This window comes from Hemitrygon akajei, chromosome 30 (assembly GCF_048418815.1).
Source record: "Hemitrygon akajei chromosome 30, sHemAka1.3, whole genome shotgun sequence".
Taxonomy (NCBI): Eukaryota; Metazoa; Chordata; class Chondrichthyes; order Myliobatiformes; family Dasyatidae; genus Hemitrygon; species Hemitrygon akajei.
In genome coordinates, this window is record NC_133153.1 from 40,742,619 (window position 1) to 40,763,095 (window position 20,477).

Consider the following 20,477-nt stretch of genomic DNA (forward strand, 5'->3'; position numbering starts at 1 on the left):
TTCCATTTGGGGCTTTTCTGGATCAGAGTCGGTGTGGGTTAGCAATCCCTCACCACGCAGGAAAACTGAGTCTTTACACATCCAGTCCTGGAAAACCAATCATGAACGCACGTACAGATCTCTTCAGGGACCACTCGTGAAGCCCCTCTGCATTTATCACCTGACTGCCGGCTGGCCAGTGGTAATGCAATCTGTCCCAGCTCCCTCAACCACTCCGTTTCCCCAATCAATCCAGGCGGAAACTGAGACGACTTCAGAAGGAGCTTTCAGAAATATCTGGAACAACATCAAGAAAGCTTGGGGTTTGATAAATGTTTTAACAAACGAACAGAACAGATCCAGTTCAGTCAGTTCCTCCTTGTGTATTCTGGGGTGTGCTCAGTATGTGAACAGAGAGTGGGACTTCAGGAAATGTACAAAAAATAATTTCCTTCAATTTTTGAAAGAATCAAAGTGATCATTTGTTTTACTGAAAAATGTAAGTAATCTTTAAGATGGACAGATCTAAGATTCATTAATTTATCACATGTACATCGAAACACATCCATTCTTTCCTCACTCTCATCAGGTACAACTTACACAGTGAGTGGTAGGGCATTGAGGAGTTTGGTCAAGCATCTGGGAGTACAGGTCCATAATACCTTGGAAGTGCTGTCGCAGGTAGATAGGGTCGTAAAGGGAGCTTTTGACACCCTCAACATCTTTATCATTATGTACCATGTTGTGTGACGTCGGCGGTCATGGTCTCATAAACAATGACTGCTCCTGGCAAATTTTTCTACAGAAGTGGTTTGCCATTGCCTTCTTCTGGGCAGTGTCTTTACAAGATGGGTGACCCCAGCCATTATCAATACTCTTCAGAGATTGTCTGCCTGGTGTCAGTGGTCGCATAACCAGGACTTGTGATGTGCACCGGCTGCTCGTAAGACCATCCACCACCACCTGCTTCTGTGGGTTCATGTGATTCTGATCGGGGTCTAAGCAGGTGCAAGGGTGACCTGCAGGCTAGTGGAGGAAGACGTATCTCCACCTGACACCCATTGGCATATTGACCTTCATAAATCAAAGTACTGAGGACAGCAGCTGGGACGTAACGTTGAAGTTGTATGAGACATTGGTGAGGCCTAATTTGGAGTATTGTGCTTAGTTCTGGTCACCCACCTATAGGAAAGATGTCAATAAGGTTGAAAGTGGATCAGAAATTTGCCAGGTTGTTGCCCGCACTTGAGGACCTGAGTTACAGGGAAAGGTCAAGAAGGTCTGGACTTTATTCCCTGAAGTGTAGGAGAATGAAGGTAAAATTGATAGAGGTACAGTATACAAAATTATGAGGGTGATAGGTAGGGTCAATGCAAGCAGTTTTCCAATGAAGGACGAGATTAGAACTAGACATCATAAGGATAAAAGGTGAAATGTTTAAGTGGAATATGAGGGGGATCTTCCTCACTCAGAGGGAGGTGAGAGTGTGGAACAAGCTGTCAGAGGAAGTGGTGGATGCCGGTTCAATTCCAACACTTAGAGGAATGCACAAAAGTACAAATGGAATGGGTATGAAGGACTGTGGTTCAGGTGCAAGTTGATGGGTCTGGGCAGGATAAAAGGTCAGCAAAGACTAGATGGGTTGAAGGGCCTGCTTCTGTTCTACAATTCGATGATGCCCCGCTAAATGATCTCACTGGGACTGTTTGATGATTATGACTCCCAGTTTTGGAAGTCATATATCTTACCTACAATTTGGCAATTTCAAAAGTTTACCACAGGATCACTCAAGGTGAGTGCAAACAGGGCTTGTTTCTTTTGTCTTTCAAAAATAAAATGTACTTGCAATAAAACGGAACAGGATTTGAACCCAGGGACAATCATACGGAGCCCACTCTTGCCAAGGATGGAGCAGTGGAATGCTTCAGCAAATCACTCTGCAGAAGGGATTCCCTCAACACGCTGAAGCACATCTCATCAAGCCAATCACATTCTGCACCTGTGATTCGCTCCAGAAGCTTCAGCCATTGAGGGCAATCCTAACCCAGGTGCAAGCAGTGGGAATCATTAGGGGCCAGTCTCCTCTGGAAGAGGATTTGCAGGGTGGTGAAACCTCCCCAGCGATTCCACCGCCTGGAGTTGTAACAGATGGCAGCAACCGTGGGGTTTCTCTGGTAAGTTATTCAGTGGCTGACATTAGAAGAAATCTCAGAGAAGTTCTCTACAGATGGAGACCACATTATGTTTAAAGAGTGGATATTATTCTCTTCATGAAGATATCAGGGCTACAGGGAGAGTCTGGGAGATAACATTGAGATAGGTGGTCAGCTCTAAAAGGCAGAACAGGCTTGAAGGGCCAAATGGCCTTTTGTTTATGTTTCTATATTTATCTCAGGATAAAGAGATAGCCATTTAGGAGACTGAGAAGGAAGAATTTCTACACTTGGTTTGTGACTGTTTGGAGTTTTTTATATATTAGTTTCATTTGTCACACATACATTGGAACATGCAGTGAAATGGATTGTTTTATGTCAATGACCAACACAGTCTGAGGAGGTGCTGGGGGCCGCACACAAGTGTTGCCATGGTTCTGTCACCAACACAGCATGTCTACAATTCACTAACCCTAACCTGTATGTCTTTGCGATGTGGGAAGGAGCTGGAGCGCCTGAGGAAACCCACAAGGTCACGGAGAGAACGTACAAACTCCTTACTGACAGTTGAACCTGGGTTGCTGGCGCTGTAAAGCATTAGGCCAGCCACTACCCTACTGTGCTGCCCCTGATCTACCAGAGAGTAGCTGCTGCCCATTCACAGAGGTTAGGGTTAGTAAGTTGTGAGCATGCTATGTTGGCACCGGAAGCAATGCCACACTTGAGGGTGACCCCAGCTGGTCACAAAAATATGATGATACAAATAACCCATTTCACTGATGTGCATGTGACAAATAAAGCTAATCTATACTTTTTGTAGACACTGAGTTGTGACTGAAGGTATGTTGCACGCAATCGGAATAGGGAACGTAGGTGGCAGGTCAAAGAGGGGAGAGGTGTGGGTCACGTACAATGTATTGAATTTATCGTTCTGTAACCTCAACCATTTTACACCAGATATTACACAAGTTTCTGACAACAGGCTATCTTGTGAGGAACTCATTTCCTCCTCTTTCATGTGGAGTTTGGGGACCACAGCTGCTTCCTCAAGCTCTGGACTGTTGTTTTCCCGAAAAGAGCGGGCCTTGATCTGCGTTGTTCTGCCGAGCATTGCGGGTTTGCTACGTTGGCTCCGGAATGCATGGAGACACTCGCAGCTCGTCCCCGGCACATCCTTGGGTGTATTGCTTGTGTCTGCTGTGTATTTAATATCTCAGTAATATTTGAGTAATCTTGAATATATATTGCTTGATTAAGCATTCTCGTTCATTTAAATAATTCATTATGGGTCAGATGCAAAAATACGTGAAATGCATACGTCATTACACTACCATATGATAAGAGCACGCCTCACTTAAAGTAAATCTGAAGTTAGACTCACATTTGTCTTACTTTCAATTACCGTAGTTTAATGTTTTGAAATAAGAGTTTCCATGTACGTACATTGGTCTGTCCATCTATAGCCAGTCTAATCGATCCATTCTAATCTATCTACCTGTCAGTACAACGCAGAGTAGGCTCTTTCAGTCCTTTGAGACACGCTGCCCCGGCCCTGATCAACCCTAACCTAATCACAGGACAGCATACAACGACCAGTTGACCGAGCTGGTTAACATAGGACTGTGGGAGGAAACCAGAGCACCTGGAGAAAGCCCACACATTCCCCGGGGAGGATGCAGGGAGACTCCTTACGGAACAGCGCTGAAACTAGACTCCGAGCTCCGGAATGCCCTGAGCTGTAACCGCCACATGTCCATGTGATAAATAAATGAATCGTAATCGCTGATGCAGTCTCACATCGGGTTGGGCGTATGGGACGACTGTACGAGAAAATTCTGCTCTAAGATCCTTTGGTCTGTCTCCACCGCACAGGAAATTCACTTACCAGCAATCCCTGGAATAATGGCTCTAGCAGAAAATAGGAAATTAGATTCTTCAAGGTCTCTGTGGGGATTGAACAGAGAACTGCTTCAGAGAGTTCCACCTTTCCTCCGCACCGTGCTTGTTTGAGACGCATCCTCCACTGCCTCATCTATTGCTCGTGTGACAGATTAAAGATTAGTTTTATTAGTCACATATACAGTGAATGAGTCGTTTTCGTTAATGACTAGCACAGTCTGAGGATGTGCCGGGGGCAGCCTGCAAGAGTCAACATGGCATGTCCACTATTTACTAGCCCTAACCCGTACATCTTTGGATGAAGATGTGACCTCGCCTCATCCGGCTGAGGAACGCTCCAACAATCCCAAACTCAATAGATTCTGCAGATGCTGGAAATCCAGAGCCACACGCACAGAATCCTGGAGGAACTCAGCAGGTTAGGCAGCGTCTGTGGAGGGGAATGGACGGTCGATGTTTTTGGGTTGGCTGTACACTTTTCTCCGCAGATAATGCCCACCCCACTGAGTTCTAGAGATTAGTTTTATTTGTCACACAAATATCAAAGGGTACGGTAAAATGTGTCGTTTTGCGTCAACAACCAATACGGTCCGAGGATGTACTGAGGACAGCCCGCAAATGTTGTCGTACTTCCAGCACCAACTTAGCAACTCCAACCGGTACGTCTTTGGAATGCGGGAGGAAACCAGAGCACACGGAGGAAATGCACAGGGTCACGGGGAGAACATAAAACTCACTGCAGGTAGCGGTGGGAATTGAACCTGGGTCACTGGTGCAGTACTAACATCACATTAGCTGCTGTGTCACTGTGCCACTCCTGTCACTTTCAATCACACCGCCTGCTCTCCAACTTCTTTTACAACTAATTAATAAAAAGCCCATTTTGAAGAAAAGCAGATTTTTAGTCTTCATGCCTCTTTGACTTTTTAACTCCTGTTGTTTTTTTGGCTTCCAGCAGAATCCTGGGATTAGATTCTGCTTCCTGCCCGTCTCCAGAGAATTCCCAGTCCATTTATATCCCCGCTGACATTGTGACCCCGCACGTTTCTCCCGGGTGGTGCAGGATGTGCGAGAGCTGGTGGGGTGGGAAGGTGAGCGACGTCTCCTTGATGCTGTGCTGCCGATGAGAGTGGTGGAGTGGAAGGGACACACCAGCTGTGTGTGTTTGATCCTGACCTCAGTTTCCATGTTCTTCCTGTGACCCCTGCTCTGGTCTCCTCCTATACCCTAAGACCTGTAGGTGTGTTAATTGACTCTGTAAATTACCCCTGGTGTAGGTGGGAGTCTCAAAGGGGAGCAGATAATTCTACAGCACTGAAACAGGCCCATCGGCCCTTCATATCAATGCTAACCTTCTAGCCTCATTAGTGTGGGTTTCCTCTGGGTGTTCTGGTTTCCTCCCACATTCCAAAAGACATGCACATTAGCTTTATTGAGTTGTAGGCATGCTATGCTCGCACGGGAAGTGTGGCCACTCTCGGGGCTGCCCCCAGTGCCTCCTCAGACTGTGTTAGTTGTTGATGCATTTCACTGTGTGTGTCAATGGATATGTGACAAATATTCTTTAATCTCATTTGCCTAAATCGGGTCCTTACCCTTCAATTCCTCGCCTACTTATTGATTGGTTGGTTGGTAGATTTATTGAGATACAGCATGGAGCAGGGCAACACACCAATTTAACCCAAGCCTAATCGTGGGAGAATTTACAATGGTACGTCTTTGGACTGTGGGAGGAAACCCACACGTGCACGGGGAGAACGTACAAACTCCTTACAGGCAGCGGGAATTGAACTGGTACTGTAAAATGTTGTGCTAAGCATCACACTGCCTGTCTAAATATCTCCTAAATGTTGTGATTGAATCAGATTTCTCCATCACCTCCTGCAGCAAGCTCCAGATGTCAGGGTTTGTATTTAAAATTTACCCCTCACGTCCCAGTTTAACCTCCTCCCCTGAACCTTGAACCTATTACCTCTTGTTTTGGAAACCCGAGGGCCTTCTGGGCCAACGAGATGCACCGCCCAGCAACCTGTCTGTCTAACCCGAGACTAATCACAGGACGATTAACAGTGACCAATTTACTACCTGCCGTGTCATCAGACTGTGGGAGGGGAACAAGGTTCGCAGACAGAGTGTACGGGCCCCTTACAGATGACATGGGAACTGAACTCCAAAACTACGACTCCCCGAGCTGAAACAGTGTTGTGCTAGCTACGGTAGAGTGGAAGGATAATTGTGGCAATAGTGGGAGGATAACTGGAGGGCTGTGAGGAGAGGGGAACGAGATGGGACTTAGTCTGCTGGGGGGCCAGCATGGGCCTGATGGGCTGAACCACCTGCAACGTAGTGGTTGCTCTTTTAAAGGTGCTTAAGGGCTTCATTTGTTTCTTAAGGTTGTTATAGCCAGCGGTGACAGTGGGGATAAGCTCTCACTATCTATTAAGTGCTCCCAATGGCGTGCGTCTGAAATAGCCTTTGAAAACCAAGTCCAGCTCCTGGCCTTGGCGTGTGGCTTAGGTAGGCAAAGCCAGAGCGGTATGATATGGAGAGAAAGCTGTTACCCAGGTAACAGGTTTCCCCTCCCCACACAGCTGATGGATCCAGAGACCAGTACAGCTTGGCAGGAGAACCTACTGACAGGAGAAGGGGCAAAAGGTGGGTTACTGGCACCTTAAAACCCATCGCTTCGGGCAGATGTGACTTGTCAGCCATGGTTGACAGCTCAGCTAAGAGAAGGAAACCTCTGCTGCCTTGAGGCTCTAGCCACTCATGGGGAAGGCTTCGGGAGTAAACCCAGGCGGAAAAATCTGGAGCTGGGGTCCCTAAGGCAGTTTTACATTGAGTTCAACGCTGACTGACAATTCCTGCGACGCCGTCTGTGCCGAACTGTATTGGTCTTTGGGTCCATCAGTTGTGTGGAGAGGGGAAACCTGTTACATAGGAACAGCTTTCTCTCCGTATCTTACTCCCCTGGCTTTGCTCATCTAGACAGATAGGATGGAACATCATGGTCGACACTGACTGACAGAGGCCTCAGAATGGCTTCATTGATAAAATAAGGTGTGCATCCTTGGCTCATTGGAGGGATCCCAGGGTCTGAGACTGAACTGAATATGAATTTCAAGAATACTAATTGATCCAAAAAGCCTTGGCTCTGTGATTATGGTTCAGTGTTTAAGAAATTATTAGGCTGCTAATTGTTTGTGCGTGTGGCTCTCTACCGCCCCCATCTGTTAGGCTCACAAAATAGCGGTTGCTGCTTTCTGAGAGCACAGAAAGCTGCCAATTGGCCCATCGTGGCCAGGATGGTTCTCCGACACACCCGCCTAGTCTCTCCCTGTTACCCGATCCGATTTGACGTTTCATACAATATCTGCTTTGAAGTTTCCTGCTAAATCTGCTTCCTTTACATTTAGGGCATTCCGGAGTTTGGAGTTTAATTCCAGTGGCGTTCTGTAAGGCGTCTCCCTGTGGAATGGGGGGGGGGTTTCCTGGATGCACCAGCTTCCTCCCACAATCCAAAGACGCTCTGGGTAGGTAAACTGGTCGTAGTAAATTGTACTCCGATTAGTTTGCTGGGGCAGCACGGCTCGAAGTTCCAAAAGGAACTAAATAAATAAATAATTCACAACAGCAGGACGTTCCTACTCCTCCTCCTCTTCTCTCCAGTTCTGTATTGTCATTTAAAGATGCCTTCTGTGGTGATCCGTGCTCTAGGCTCTGTTTTACCTGTCTTTCAAACACCCTCTGTCAGAGAGACACAGTGGCACAGCTGGTAGAGACAGGGCCTCACGCCACCAGAGACCCAGGTCAATCCCAACCCCAGGTGTTGTCCGCATGGAGCTTCCACTTTCTGGCAATTTCTGATCTGAGGTTAATTGGCTGCCATGAGTTGCCCGTAATGTTGACGACAGGTGGTAGAATATGGGGAGATTAAAGGAGAATACATGCCGGAGGAAGTCAGCATGTCAGGCAGCACTGTTTCAGGCAGAGGCCCTACATCAGGACTCAAAAAGGTCAACTGTTTATTTATATTTTATTAAAGATACAGCCTTTGATCCCAACGAGCCACACTGCCAGCAACCCCTGCCTAATCCCAGGACCATTCACAATGACCAATTACCTACTAACCGGTACATCTTTGGGAGGAAACCCACACAGTCAGAGGGAGAACGGGCAAACTCCTTACGGACGGTTTCGGAATTGAACTCCAAACTCTGAACTGTAATAACGCTGCGCTAACCACTACACTACTTTATTCCCCTCCATTGATGTTGTCTGCTGAGATCCCCCAGCATTTTGTTCTGGATTTCCAGCATCTACAGAATCACGTGTCTTAAAACAGGATTAATGGAGGATTTGTGTAAATGGGTCGTGGATAGTCAGGGTGGTCTAGATGGGCTGAAGGGCCTGTTTCTGTGTTGTATCTCTCTGATTCTGGTAACTGACCTTATCTGCTGCTCAGCCCTGGCTTCTCCTCAGACCCATTCTGGCACTCTTGTTAAATCTCTAAATTCTTCTGTCTTCGTATATGGAAATGTTCAAAGATACATTTTATTGTCAAAGTATGCGTGTACAATACAACTGAGATTCATCTTCTCCAGATAGCAACGGAACACAGGAAAACCATGGGAGTTTTTGAAAGAAAAGATATCAACCCCCCCCCCCCCGGCATGAGAAAGTAAAAGAAACAAAACATGCGAACCCCAAACCTCCCCCTCCGACTCCTCCCTCACACAAAAAAACTTACAGATCACCCACACAGAAAGCATCAAAAACCCCAAACCCCCAACGCCCTCCTTCACAAAAAGGACAGTGACAATAACACCAAATCCAAACCCCCTCCTTTGCAGAAAAGAACAGTGATGTCCAGTGTGACTCTGTTTTCAGGTGACGAAAACGGGGAGCTGAAATAATAGGGTCTTTTGGATACAACAGGGTCTTTTAAGAGGCTCCTGGCGAGGTACATGGAGCTCAGAAAAATAGACGGCTATGGTTAACCGGAGGTAATTTCTAAAGTAAGGACGTGTTCGGCACAGCATTGTGGGCCGAAAGATTTGTATTGTGCTGTAGGCTTTCTATCTTTCTATAAACTGGGGTTATAGAGTTCTACTGGTCAGGGAATGTTGGGCTGGAGGGCGTTAGAGAGGAGAGGGGTGAGGGATGTTGGTATTTGAGCACAAGACCCTTACTCAGAGAGGGGCAGGATGGGAATCAGGGAAAAGTGAGGTGTAAGAAGCCAAACAACAGAAAACAGGACCTTCAACCCAACTCACCCATAAGGCACAGGAGTAGAATTAGGCCATTCAGCCCATCGAGTCTGTTCCACCATTCCATCAAAGCTGATTTATTTTCCCTCTCAACCCCATTCTCCTGCTTTCTCCCCATAACCTTTGATGCCCTTACTAATCAAGAGCTTATCAACTTCTGCTTTAAATGTACCCACTGACCTGGCCTCCACAAACATCTGTGACAATGAATTCCACAGATTCACCATCCTCTGGCTGAAGAAACTCCTCCTCTTCCCTGTTCCAAAGGGTTGTCCTTCATTTCTGAGGCTGTCCCCTCCGGAGCGAGATCCTGCCATGCTGATTCCATTTGGCCCCTATCCCTCTAAACCTGGGGTTCCCAACCTCTTTTATGCCATGGACCCCTACCCTTAACTAAGGGGTCTGTGGACCCCAGGTTGGGAACCCCTGTTCTATCTTTTTTCTTGTCCATTTGCCTGTCTGAACCACTGCCTCTGGCAGGCTCTTCTGTATACAGGTGAAAATGTTGCCCCTCGATTTCCTATTCAATCTCTCACCCTCCTCAAATTAAACCTGTTGCCTCGAGTTCTGGGGAACAAACTATGAACATTCATGCTGTCTATGCCCTTTGTGACTTTATAGACCCTGTCAAATCACCCTACATTTCAAGGAATTAAATCTCAACCTCTGACAATAGAGTCATAGAAAACTACAGCACAGAAGCAGGCCCTTTGGCCCATCCAGTCTGTGACGAACCATTGACCTGCACCGGCTGGTCCACAGCCATCCGTGTATTTACCCAAACTTCTCTTAAATGTTGAAGTTGAAATCACATTCATTTCCGCTGGCAGCTCATTCCTCCCTCTCACCACTCTCTAAGTGATGAAGTTTTCCCTCATGTTCCCCTTAAACTTTTCACCTTTCACCCTTAACCTATGACCTCTAGGCATGGAAAAAGTCTGCTTGCATTTACCCTATGAACACCCCTCATAATTATTTCCGTCACTTAACTTACTCAAGTCCCAGCAGGTGTGGGCTTACTGGTGGCAAAGAAAGGGTATGCACAGATATCACTGGCAATAAACTCCACATCTGGAGACTGGTGGCCTGTCCAGAGGTTAGAGGACCATGTACGTGCATGTGAGGGAGGGAGGAGCTGGTTTGTTTTACTCTTGTAGTTTTGTCACTTGGAATGTTCTGTTTTATTGCAAGACCATAAGATATAGGAGCAGAATTAGGCTATTCAGCCCATCAGTGTTCTGTGTTGATCTGCCAAGCATGGAGGTGCCAAAACTTGCGGTGACACTCGCAGGCTGGCCCCAGCACACTTTTGGATGTGTTGGTTATTAACGCCAACAATGTACTTCACTGCATGTTCCAATGTTTGTGTCATGCAGATCCATAATTCATTGAAAGTGGCATCACAGGTAAATAGAGACATGTTGAAAGCTTTTGGCTTTCATAAATCAGTGTACTGAGTACAGGAGATGGGACGTTATGTTGAAGTTGTATAAGACGTTGCCAGGGCCTAATTTGGAGTATTGTGTGTAGTTTTGGTGTCCCGCCTGCAGGAAAGATGTAGATAAGGTTGAAAGAGTACAGAGAAAATTAACAAGCATGTTGCTGGGTCTGGAGGACCCGAGTTACAGGGTTGAATAGGTTAGGACTTTATTCCTTGAAACGTAGATGATTGAGAGGAGATTTGATGGAGGTATACAAAATCATGAGGGGTATAGATAGGGTAAGTGCAAGTAAGCTTTTTCCGCTAAGGTTGGGTGGGACTATAACCAGAGGTCATGGGTTAAAGGTGAAAGGTGAGAAGTTTAAGGGTAACATTGAGGGGAAACCTTGTCACTTAGAGGGTTGCAAAAGTGTGAAACAAGCGGCCAGCACAAGTGGTGCATGTAAGTTTGATTTCAAAGTTTAAGAGAAGTTTGGATAGATACATGGATGGTAGGGTATGGTCTTGGTGCAGGTTGATGGGAGTAGGCAGCTTAAATGGTTTGGCACGGACTAGATTGACCAAAGGGCCTGTTTCTGTGCTGTATCTTCCCTTGACTCTATAAGTGAATCTGAATCATCTGTTGGAGCACTGTATGGTGATCTTCTTGGTGCTTCCTGAACAGATGCTCTGTGTTTCAAAAGCAACCCTCCCCTCCTCTTCCGATTGTGTTGTTCAGCGATGTCCGAAACAGCTGGTTCTGCCTCAGAGATCACAAAATCTTCCAGGCTTCCCCACCCCCTCGTTCTCTCCCTGAGAGTCCAGAGAATGATGTAACTCCATTGCCCAACAGATGCCCACATGGGGCAAACAGCTGGACTGTAAGTAAGAAGTGAAAACTGAGGGTTTGATGCGGCACAAGGAGGAAGGACAAAGGAATCTTGTGCAGTTTCAGTTTGAATATTAACTCCTGTTCAGCTTTTATCCTTGGACTAATGAATATTAAGAGTGATGATTAAGCTGTAGTCAAGTTGAAAATATTTCCGTGCTCTCTCTATAAATAGAACCAACAATGTGAGATTGTGACTCTGCCTTGTTTCAAAATTCAAAATAAATTTATTATCAAAGTACATATACATCACCATACATAACCTCGAGATTAATTCTCCTACAGACATTCGCTGGAAAAAGAAATACAACAGAATTTATGGAAAAACTATAAATAACAAAGACCAATAAACATCCAATGTGAAAAATATTTCCTGCCACCCCTTTCTTTCCATTGTCTCCTTCTGACAGATTGAATTCATCCCCCTGAACACAACGTAGTAGTGTTTTCACACTTAGAGTTACTGGAGCACCAGCACATGAATACAGTCCCTTCATCTCAACAGGTCTATGCTGAAGTTAGCCCCAATTTCCTGCTCCCCATGCACCTATCCAAGTGCTTCTAAAAAGAACACGAGGTAGTTTGCAAGTGTTGGAAATCCAAGCAACACACACAAAATGCTGGAGGAACTCAGCAGGCCAGGCAGCATCTGTGGAAAAGAGTGAACAGTCGACGTTTCGGGTTTGGACTCAACTTCCCATATCTTTTTCCAGTCCTGATGAAGGGTCTCGGCCCGAAACATCGGCTGTTGATTCACTCCCATAGACGCTGCCTGGCCTGCTGAGTCCCTCCAGTGTGTGGTGTTTCTTAAATGATATGCACTGTTTTAGCTCCCTCAACCACAGCTCACTCCATATTCTCACCATCCTCCTTATGAAACAATCTTCTTAAGTGATACTATTGTACCTTCCTGTGGCAGCTCATTCCATATACTTTTGGTCTCCAAATTTGAGGAAGGACATTCTTGCTATTGAGGGAGTGCAGCGTAGGTTCACGAGGTTAATTCCCGGAATGGCGGGACTGTCGTATGTTGAAAGATTGGAGCGACTGGGCTTATATACACTGGAATTTAGAAGGATGAGAGGAGATCTGATTGAAACATATAAGATTATTAAGAGATTGGACATGCTAGAGGCAGGAAACATGCTCCCGATGTTGGGGGAGTCCAGAACCAGAGGCTACAGTTTAAGAATAAGGGGTAGGCCTTTTAGAACGGAGTTCAGGAAAAACTTTTTCACCCAGAGAGTTGTGGATCTGTGGAAAGCTCTGCCTCAGAAGGCAGTGGAGGCCAATTCTCTGGATGCTTTCAAGAAAGAGTTAGATAGAGCTCTTAAAGATAGCGGAGTCAAGGGATGTGGGGAGAAGGCAGGAACGGGGTACTGATTGTGGATGATCAGCCATACCATGTCCACAATATTCAGCAGAACAGAACAAACAACAACAGCAAAATAAACCCTTTTCCTACCCCTCTCCGACCCACCCAGACGTATGGACAGGTCTGCAACTCCAGTACAGGCCACTTACGGGCTGGTGAGTCAGGACATGAAGGGATACGGGGAGAAGACAGATTGGGGCCGAGAGGGAAAATGGATCAGCCATGATGAAATGGTGGAGCAGACTCGATGGGCCAAATGGCCGAATTCTCCTCCAATTTCTTATGGTTCTCACTCCCCCAACCACCCATAGATTCTAAAACTCACCGGCACACCAAGGACAATTTATGGCAACTGATTAATGGGGTACAGTAACACAACACTTTACTGTTCCAATGACCCGGGTTCACCTCCCGCTGCAGACTGTGAGGAGTTTGTACATTCTCCCTTTGACTGTGTGGGTTTCCTCCCACATTCGAAAGAGGTTCAGGTTGGTAGGTTATTTGGTGATTGTAAATTGTCTCATGATTAGGGTAGGATTAAATTGGGGGAATTTACTGGGCAGCTTGGCTCAAAGGGCCTACGCTGCTCTGTATGTCAGTAAACACAGGGATAAGTGTTAGCCTGAACCAGGTATTTTGGGGACGTGGGAGAAAACTGGAGCTCCTGGAGGAAACCCACGTGCTGACAGAGAGGTGATGCTCCACGTGTACAGGAGGTTGTGACTCTAACAGCTGCTGTAATGTGTGGGCCTCACACGTCGCTGACCTCTCCCTTTCTCGCATGCAGATTCATTGCACGGACAGTGAACTGCCTCATTTGCGTTGACAAGCAACACAATCTAAAGGCACAAAAATACAACTGCAGATGCTGTGGATCAAAGAATACGTACACAACGCTGGAAGAACTCAGCAGGTCAGGCAGCATCCGTGAGAAAAGAGTAGCCAACGTTTCGGGCCGAGACCCTTAATCAGGAATGGGGGGGAAGAGAGGGCCAAAGCCCAGTAATAGAGATAGGGGAGGGGGAAGGGCTAGAGGCGCCAGGTGGAAAACCAATCAGAGGAAAGATAAAGGGGGGAGGGGATAAGCATGAAAGAACTGTAGAGATAAAGGAGCAGAAAGTTGAAAGGGGAGAGAGACAGAGAGGGACCTGGGATAGGGAGAGGGGGAGGGGGAGGGAATTACCGGAAATTGGAGAATTCAATGTTCATACCACCAGGCTGGAGGCTACCCAGACGGTAGATGAGGTGTTGCTCCTCCAACCTGAGTTTGGCCTCATCATGGCAGTAGAGGAGGCCATGTATGGACATATCTAGATGGGAATGAGAGGCAGAGTTGAAGTGGGTGGCAACTGGGAGGTCCTGTCTATTGTGACGGACGAAGCAGTCCCCCAATCTGGTTCGGGTCTCGCCGATGTAGAGTAGGCCGCACCGGGAGCACCGGATGCAATAGACGACTCCAGCAGACTCGCAGGTGAAGTGTTGCCTCACCTGGAAGGACTGCCTGGGGCCCGGAATGGTGCTAAGGGGGGAGGTGTGGGGACAGGTGTAGCATTTGCACCTACAGGGATATCTAAAGGTGTGCCGGGGGGGGGGGGGGGAACCCGCAAGTGAGGCCACACATTCCGGCACTGTCGCGGTGTTCAGCAGGACCGTGCGAGCAGCGGACGTGTACGTACAGGTACACGGATGGCATCGGTGTGGGGGTGGGGGGGGGGGTGAGCAATGGTCCGGGTGCAGCTTGACGGGACTAGGCAGTTTAAATGGTTCAGTACAGATTAGATGGGCCAAAGGGTCTGTACTTTTCTATGACTCTAAAACTTTAGGTATGTTTCTTCAGGCTCCTGTCCCGCCTTCTCGATAGTAGTACTGAGAATCCTCAAAATCAGGTTTAATATCTTCAGCATATGTCATGAAATTTGTTAACCTTATGGCAGCAGTACAATTCAATACATAACAGAGAAAAAACTTGTGAATTACAGTAAATGTATATATATATATATATTAAATAGTTAAAGTAGTGCCAAAAATAGAAATGAAAAGGTAGTGAGGCTGTGTCCATTCAGAGATCGAACGGTAGAGACGAAGAAGTTGCTCCTGAACCGTTGAGTGTGTGTCTTTAGGCTTCCGATGGTAGTATTGAGAAGAGGGCGTGTCCTGCACGATGGGGATCCCTAATGTTTGATGCCGCCTTCTCGAGGCGTTGCCTTTTAAAGACATCAGTCTTTGGACGTCAATTTCAGCCTTAAATACAGTACACCCCATAACCTGGTTTATATTCTATGTTCTATGGATTTGGAGGTTGTCTTGGTGCTCATTCTCAGTGATTTTTTGATTTATTAAATGAATTGTGAGGAATGGTGCAATACAATGGCCTTGAGGGATTCAGTAAATCAGGCACAAGGGGACAAATGGACCACATCTGCTTCTCATTCTCCCATTCTTGTGATCAGGAATCTTCCACCCAAAAGAGCAATGAAACCAGATTTAGTGAACATTTCCAGATGAGAACTGGATGAATATTTGAAAGATTGAGGCTGTGCTGACAAAGCAGAGTGCCCTTCCAAAATACAACTAGTTGTCTTCTGTTTCCTCTGAAGTTATGAATCTTTGCATGCACCTCCTCAAACAACCCCAACTTCTCTCCAAACAACTGGAGAGGGATGTGACTGGTCATCTCATCGAGAGCGGAGGCAATCCTCACACTCCTACCTGGTGTGATCTACCCACGGTTGTGTAGCGGTTAGTGTAATGCTTTTACAGACCAATGAGCAGGGTTCAATTTCCACCGCTCTTTGTGAGGAGTTTGCACGTCCTCACCGTGACCACGTGGGTTTCCTCCCACAGCCCACAGGCATGCAGGGCAGGGCATTCAATGTTGGCCTGTACTGTGGGTGGGAGGGAGGAACGGGGCTTGTTTTGCTGTTTTGTCACTTGCCATGTTCTGTTGTTTATTTATTTATTGAGATACAGTGCAGAACAGGCTCTTCCAGCCCTCCAGGCCACACCGGCCAGCAACCCCCCGATTTAATCACCGGTCAATTCACGATGACCAACCGGTACGTCTTTGGACTGTGGGTGGAAACCGGAGCAGCTGGAGAGAATGTACAGACTCCTTACAGGCAGCAGCAGGAACTGAACCCCAGTCGCCTGTACAGTAAAGCGTTGTGCTAACCACCCTGTCTGTCGAATTTGACGGGCATGCTACGTTTGCATTGGAATGTGTGGTGACGCTCATCGTCAGCCCCCAGCACATCCTCGGACTGTGTTGGCCATTGGTGCAAACGGCACATTTCACTGTGTGCTTTGATGTAAAGCTAATGTTTAATTGAAGTTCCTTAGTCACTTTATCAAGCTAGAGAGGCTATGTAACGTCGATACCAGGACCACCAGACTCAAAAACAGTCAGGCTGATCAACACCTCCAGCCACTAACCCACTCCTACCACCACTACTTCATCATTTCCTTGTGTGCAGACACTCCTGTACCCTGCATCACTTTATAGAAACAGTGCAGTCTCTGTATATAAGCTATCTTTATAATTACTGTGTTTTTAAAAGTTATTTTTATTATTTGTTGTGGTTTAACTGTGTTCTTATCTTACTGTGTTCTTATCTTACTGTGTATTTTTGTGTTGCATTGGATTGGGAGTAACATCTTGTTCTCCTTTAAACTTGTGTACTGGAAATGACATTAAACAATCTCGAATCTTAAAGTAGTGACTCTGATTTTAAGTCTCTACCCTCTTGTACTCTTTTTCAATGGCTGAGAAGGTTTCTTCTCGCGTAATCTGTCAAATTCTCTTAAAAATCCTAGTAATGGAATCAGTCATTAACCGGCTACCTCTAGTGCTGTTTACATGCTCTCTCAGGCCTGAGATTATTCCCTCTCACAGCTAGAAGGAGGGCAGACAGGGTTGCTGTCGTTAAATGACTTCAGAATGAGTCAAGTGTGCTTCTCTAGAGCACAACAAAGGGACAGAGCTGTAAAGCATTTAGGGAAAATAATACCTTGAGTTTCAGTGAGGTGATACCAATCCCCGGTGGCTAATGTTCAATAGCTTTGACATCCAATAGAGAAACGGGGAGGTCACCACACAATCAAACAATTTATTAGCTCAGTGGCTATTCACTAAATCCATCTCCACCACCTGAGTCAACACATGTCTGTTTAACTAATTAGCTGTCTCCCCATTCCATCCTTAGTCTGGCCCACCACAAGAAAGCAAGGTGACTCACTGCTGGGATTTGGCTGAGTTGCAAACAGTCAGCACTTTGTCTTGTAAATCCGAAATTTAATTTCTTCAGGTCTGAGCTGAGGACCAACCTATTTCAAAAAGATATTCCCAAAACTTGAAGAATGTTTGAGATTAGAAAACTTAGTTAAAGCGGTTAGTTTGAAGGAAATATCTCAGGTGCCTTGGATACTGTGGAGGCTACTACCCAAGATGGAGCTGACTGATTTTACAACTTTATGTAGCTTCGTCAATCTTATGCAGTAACTCCTCCATACCAGACGGTGATGCAGCCTGTCTGAGTGCCCTCCATTGTACATCTGCAGAAGTTTTCCAGTGTTTTAGGTGACAAACCAAATCTCCTCATACCCCTAATGCACTAAAGCTACTGTCTTGCCTTTTTCATAGCTGCATCGATATGTTGGGACCAGGGTAGGTCCTCAGAGATCTTGACACCCAGGAACTTGAAACTGCTCACTCTCTCCACATCTGATCCCTCTATGAAGATTGGTATGTGTTCCTTTGTCTTACCCTTCCTGAAGTCCACAATCAGCTCTTTGGTCCTTCTGACATGAGTGCAAGTTTGTTGTCGTGACACCACTCAACTAGCTGGTATATCTCACTCCTGTACGCCCTCTTGTCTCCATCTGAGATTCTGCCAACAATGGTTGTATCATCACCAAATTTATAGATGGTATTTGAGCTATGCCTAGCCACACAGTCATGGGTATAGAGAGAGTAGATCAGTGGACTGTTACCCCTGAGGTGTGCCAGTGTTGACTTTCAGCAAGGAGGAGATATTATTACCATTCCGTACAGATTGTAGCCTTCTGGTTAGGAAGTCGAGGATCAAATTGCAGAGGGAGGAACAGAGGCCCATGTTCTGTAGCTTATCGATCAGGACTGTGGGAATGATGGTGTTAAACGCTGAGCTACAGTCAATGAACAGCATCCTGACATAGGTGCTTGTATTGTCCAGGTGATCTAAGGCTGTGGGAAGAGTCATTGAGATTGTGTCTGCCATAGACCTATTGTGGCGACAGGCAGATTGCAATGGGTCCAGGTCCTTGCTGAAGCAGGAATTCATTCTAGCCATGACCAAAGCATTTCTTCACTGTAGATGTGAGTGCTACTGGGTGGTAGTCATTAAGGCAGCTCAACCTACTCTCCTTAGGCTCTGGTATAATTGTTGCCTTTTGAAGCAGATGGGAACTTCTGCCTGAAGCATTGAGAGACAGGGAGGTCAGTCCTGATACAGGGCCTCGGCCTGAAATGTCAACTCTTTTCCACAAATGAGTTTCTCCAGCATTTTGTGTGTTACTTCATATTCCATCTGGGTACCCTCCAACCTGATTTCTCAGCTTCAGATAAATCTTCCCCCTCCCCACTCTGTTCACACCTCTTACCTCTTCACCTCCCACTGTTGCCCATCATTCCTCTCCTATCAGAGTCTGTCCTTCTCCAGCCCTTTACCTTTTCCACCTCTCATCTCCCAGCTTCTGACTTCGATTGCCCCCCCCCCCCCCCCAATCCGGCTTCACTCATCACTTTCCAGCTTGTCCTCCTTCCCTTCCCCCTACCTTTTTATTCTGGCATCTTCCCCCTTCCTTTCCAGTCCTGAAGAAGTGTCTCTGCCTGAAACATCGACAGTTTCTTCATTTCCAGAGATGCTGCCTGACCAGCATTTTGTGTGTGTGTGATGCTCTGGGTTTCCAGCATCCGCAGGATCTCTGCTGTTCAGGATTTTCTATTCTGTTCTGGCACACTGCTTTATAGACGGAAATCATGAAAGCCAGCAATGGGGTGTTGGTGGATTTATGAACATAGAAACAAATCCATCGGTAGGGCCAACACTTCATTGTTCTGCTGTGGAGCAGGGACACAGAGAAAACAAAATATTCAAACCCAAGCCAGAAGAAATAGGAGCCAAATGAGGCCATTCAGCCCATCGAGTCTGCCTCACCATTTGATTGTGGCTCATTTACTTCCCCTCCCAACCTCATCCTCCTGCCTTTTCCCATAACCTTTACCAATCAAGAACCTCTCAACCTCCACTTTAAATATACCCAATGAATCGGCCTCCACAGCTGCCTGTGGCAAAGAATTCCACAGATTCACCACCCTCTGGCTAAAGAAATTCCTCCTCATCTCTGTTCATAAGGGACATCCTTCTATTCTGAGGCTGTGCCCTCTGGTCTTCGACTCTCCCACTATAGGAAACATCATCTCCACGTCCACTCTATCCAGGCCTTTCAATGTTCGATAGTTTTCAGTGAGATTCCCCTCATTTCTCTAAATGCCAGTGAGCACAGGTCCAGAGCCATCAAATACTCTTCATGTATTAACCCTTTCATTCCCAAAAACATACTTGTGACCCTCCTCCGGTCCCTTTCCAATGTGTGAGATGAGAGGCCCCAAGCTGCTCACAATACTGCAAGTGTGGTCTGAACAATGTCTTACACAGCCTCAACATTACATCTTTGCTTTTATATTCCAGTCCTCCTCATCATCCCTGAATGTAACAACTGCACCACTGCATAAATTAACTCTTTCATTCTCAGGATAATTCTCTTAGCTGTTGTGATATTTTCCCAGATTAAGTGGTTCTGCCAATGTTGTACATTAACTCTCATCTTGGTCCCTCTTATCCAGCCTTGTTGCTTCCACACTGCATCTTTTTAAGTATATTAAATGATGTAATTAACATTTATTCAAGATTCCCCTCGATGGAGCTGGCCACATAATTCTGGCATTTGGAGTTCAATTCCGGCTCCGTCTGCAAGGAGTTTGTTAGTTCTCTCCATGAAACACACGGGTTTCCTCCCACAGACCAAAGACATGCCGATTAGTACGTTAACTGGTTGTTGAAAATTGTCCTGTGTTAAACAGGTGGGCTGCTGGACAGTGTGGCTAGTCTCGCTGGACGGGCCTGTATCTCTAAATAAATAAAAATAATTGCAAACTCTTTCCCCAAAGATTACATTTAATATCAAGATAATAAGAAAGGCTCTAAAAATAAACCAGGTGAATGGTAGAACAAAGGGATCGGAGAATGCATTGAAAGTGGTGTTACAGGGAGATGGCGTCGGGCACACTGGCCTTCAGTGTACTGAGTACAGGAGATGGGATGTTATGTTGAAGTTGTATGAGATGTTGGTGAGGCCTAGTTTGGAGTGTTGTGTGCAGTTTTGGTCACCTACCTACAGGAAAGATGTAAATAAGGTTGAAAGAGTGCTAAGCAAGTTTCCGGGGAAGTTGCTG